This window comes from Meleagris gallopavo, chromosome 2 (genome assembly GCF_000146605.3).
Source record: "Meleagris gallopavo isolate NT-WF06-2002-E0010 breed Aviagen turkey brand Nicholas breeding stock chromosome 2, Turkey_5.1, whole genome shotgun sequence".
NCBI lineage: Eukaryota > Metazoa > Chordata > Aves > Galliformes > Phasianidae > Meleagris > Meleagris gallopavo.
Window position 1 is genome coordinate 35,214,171 of NC_015012.2, and position 4,239 is coordinate 35,218,409.

General features: G+C 41.7%; 1 long non-coding RNA gene across 1 annotated transcript; it reads left to right on the forward strand.

Moving 5' to 3' along the window:
- The first annotated feature begins 12 nt into the window (after positions 1 to 12).
- On the forward strand, positions 13 to 3,912 carry LOC109365997. Its single transcript, XR_002111947.1, has 3 exons — positions 13 to 163; positions 1,405 to 1,706; positions 3,611 to 3,912. It is a non-coding gene; the product is annotated as an uncharacterized LOC109365997 (long non-coding RNA).
- The last annotated feature ends 327 nt before the right edge of the window (positions 3,913 to 4,239 follow it).

Genomic DNA, 4,239 nt, shown 5'->3' on the forward strand with positions numbered 1-4,239 from the left:
AAAGCTGGAAAATGATAGCACTTGCCAATACTAGCACACAAACAAGCAAATAGGGAAAACAGGCCCACAGGCCTTTGTTTGTTTTTTTTTCTTCCATGCATGGAGCAGCCACAGTGTTGGTTTTGGCGTTCCTGATCTTGCTGGAGGGAATTTACTGCGGTTGGTAAGTCTGATGTATCTGCTGTTGCAGCTGCTTTGAAGAGAGCCATGCTGAACACTTAGCAAAAATCTTTTTTTTCTTCTGCAAAGCCCAGTAATAAATGGACTTTAATGACTGCAACCAGCTCAGTTTAACATTATCTGTCTTCCTCCATTGCCATTTTCTTAACTCTTGTAATACTATAATTTTGCTGTTACTCAAGTCAATATAGACTCTTCTGTCATATGTCTGTCCTGAATTTTTCTAGTAGAGAAAAGAAACAAGGAAGCCAATTGCTGATTGCTCCTAATGCCTAAAGAAAATAACATGAAATAATTCTAATAAAAAAAACTTAGTATCTGAAAACATTTTCTGGGATTCCCTCACATTCTGCAAAGAAAAAGAGGTGCCACTCAACTTCCCAGCATCAGAGGTTATATTGAAAATACAGTAGTTGCATTTATGTTCTGCTATCTTAATTAAATTTGTCTGATATGGCTGAGATGTCCTGGCCCTGTTAACTCTAGGTGCCCTATAATACAAAGTATTTTTGAACAGGCAGGTAGGATAAAATATAATTATTTGTCTACTGAATTGATTTTTCTGTGGAAAAGAGTGAGCTAACCAGCTACATCTCTGTATATCCAAATCTTCCACCACAACTTCAAAGAAACTGGAGAAATTAAATGAATAAAAAGATGCTCTCCTTTATGTATTCAGATCCGCTAGCCTAAAGCTCAGAGACTTTTCTAGACTCATTTCCAATCTTTAAAAAATGAGCTTTGCACAACAGATCCATGGGAGCTCCACAGCTCTCAGCAACTATTTCTTTATTTCTCTCTACATCTGTTAATGCTGCTGGTATTCTCAGCTTTGATAAGCCATAGTCTTGGGTTGGGTGCAAAATAAGCAGCATCACTCCTTACAGAAGGCACTAATTAATGGCCAGTACCAAGTACAGCTGAGGCAAATGGGAATTAAGGACACCTGGTCTTGCCACTGTAAGCTAGAAAGGTGGATTCTTGTTGGTATGGCACAGACCCTAATGTGCTGTTTATTTTGTAAATTCTGTGTGAGCCTGGCATCTCTCAGAGTCCTAGCAGTTTCAGAACTGTAGATACAGGCTATAGTACTGTTCATGGGAGTTTTTAGAACACTTTAATGAGACACAGAGGCAATTTTGCAGAGTCATGCTGCAAGTAGACATGTACCTGTGAGCGCCAGTGTGGGACTGTGAAAGAACTGAAGTTCCTTTTGTTTGAAAGGCAGATGGAAGAAACAGTGACAGTCGGTACAGAAAATCTGTGAGAAGCCTGACGTGGAGGGAAAGCATGAGCTCTTGGAGTGCCTACTGAAATACTGTACTTGTGAAAGATGTAAAAGTGGAAAGAAAGGCAGAGAAGAGAGAAAGATGAGACAGATTCTTCTCAGTGCCGTAGAAGTTAAAGATGACAACTCTTGATTCTTGCCTCCCCCTCTTGCCCTGAATCCTGTTCTACTGCTGAGATTTCAGTGATTCAGAGTGACCTAAGAAGCTCTCAAGAGATGGAGAAAGCAATCTATGCAGGTATGTATTTGAAAAATTCTGATATGGTTATTTCTGGTATCTGCATTTATCTATGAAGAGATGTGAGTAACATATATGAATATGTATATATGGTTTTGCAGTGCCATCTTTATAATTTACAGCTCCCCGAGGAATGTTTCCTAATTCTGTTGTCACATTGGCATTGTGGGATTTGTGACCATAAGAGTTTTGGGTGCTTGAGATAACCATGTGGGGCTCCTAGGCTTTCATCTAACAATCCAGATAGATGAGTGTGTGTAATTTTAGGCATGTGAACAACAAAATGTGGCTATGCTGTGAATTATGTGCATACCCCATGCTTTTCTGGATGAGAGCAGTACAGTGGAGCAATGAATAAAATTTAAAAATGCTCATTGTGCTAATTTTAGATCAGTATTTGCAGTTCATCTCTCTGGACAACTGATGCCTCTAGCTAACTGGCACGATTGGGCTGCTCTGGGAATTATTTTGTATTCCACTGGTCTGACAGCACCCATCATTTCCGTATACACAAGTGTCCATACCACTCAGTCACCTCTGCCATTGTTAGTGCTAATTGGCTCCCTCACTGTAGTGCCCTTGGAGGAGTGTGAAAAGCCTGGATGGGAGCTGAAGGACCATCTCCCCACTGAGCAGTGCTGATGCACGTTCCAGGGACGACCTGTGAATATATAACAACTTCTGCTGGCCTGTTATGCTCCCTGGTCTCACTATGGAGAAGCTTCCAAAATCCAGGGCTGTTATGCTTGCCATTTTCTGTCAGGACTGAGCTTTCCTCCTCAGATGGAACAAGGGGCTTCCTACCTCAATAAAGGTGAGAGAAGAAGAAGGGAAGAGACACAGCTGACATTTATAGTTCATGCATCAGAAGTGAGTTCCACTATATTAGTTTCCTTGTGAGAATTTATATAACCAGAAAACCCTGAAATCTGCTTCTGAGAAGGGAAAAAATGGAGTGGGCTGTGGAGAATGGAAGTGTCAAGGTTTTGTTCCAAGGAAACAGAGGAAAAACACACAGTTCTTCAGCAGGAAAATAATATTTGTTGTCCTCTGTCACTTCTGATGCTGCCCCATCAGATACCATGGAGTTCCTAAGGGAAATGGAAGTAACCAGAAGGCATAGAAATCATTACACATTTTCAAAGCCTGTCTGCAATTGAAGCTATTTATATTCTGTCTTTATCTTGTCAGTTCTAGGCCCCGAGGGCCTTCCTATCCTTTACCTCTCAAAGTGTGTGTGAATGGTGGCATCCTTTTGCTCTCCTCTATCTTCTTTAAGGTCTCTGCTTGGTTGCCAAGTGAGATGCACATAGATTTGCTATCCGACAAAACGCAGCGTTGTTATTCTGTACTCTGCTCTAAATCTTATGCGTCAGTCTCCCTCCAGTTTTATGGGTTTTGTTTGCATAAATGAGTGAATTCTTACCAAGAAGAGTCTGGATTGGCAGCTTTAAAGACTTTCATCCTCTTTTCACTCACAGAGCAAAAATAACATAGCAGCAATGTGCCTGGGATGCTTACTGTGCTCTCTAACATAGGGGTCAAATTGGGGACCTTCCAGAGTTTAACAGCATGACCTTCTTTATAAGCTGAGTTGGAGGCAAGAGGTCCATCAGAGATCTGTAAGCTGTAGGGACTGGAAATGCAAAGAAAGCTCTAGATCACAAACTGCCTTCTCAATTGTGTGAGCTTCCTCAAAAAATGAGATCTTTCCCAGTGTCCGGGCTTTACAGCATTGCAAATCCTTCCTGTTCAAGTCACTACTTCAGTGATAGTGGTTATCTTACTGGTCATACCAGAAACTGCAATTCAATCCTTAACTAGAGGAAAAGTAATCCTTGGGTCAGGTTAGATTTAGATTCTCTGTAGATACTGTTGACAGATTCTCTGGGCTTGTTCTACAGGTATGATTCCGTTGTGATTACCAGAGTAACTGCACCTTAACTGTCCCAAATATCAAGCTTCTGGGTCTTGGATCAGCTGAGTAGTCCTCCTCCCCCCACCCTGTCTGGAAACCCATGTGCAGCAATGGAGTGGCTCCACCTCTTCTAGACCCCATTTAAGAGCTGACTACCACTGGGGAAGGATCTCTTTTGGAAATTGCTCCTCTCTGAGTCTTCTCAGCGAGTCCAGGACAAGGGTAAGCTTTCCATCCATTTTTCTTTAGCGTGATAACCTGTTTAGCCTAACTTTCCTGTATATTTCTTAATTATAACATCTGTATATTCATTGATTACACAACCTGTAAGGCAGTCAGGCTGCTGCAGGCCCCCTATGCTCCTGGGAAGCTCAGGGCCACCCTAGAGGTTCTGCGGTTCCATGAAACATAGACCTTGTCATTAGCCCGTGGCCAAGGGTTTTGGAAATTCTAAATATGGTGCTGGCCACCAGGCTCTTCTAACAGAAGGAAGAAAAAGATGCCAGCTACATACATCTCATCCCAGATATGTGTGAGTTGTCGTGCTTATCATTACCATTGTTCATTTGTTGCAAAGCAGGTGTTAGCTGAGAGAAAACATAAAAGCTGCATTTT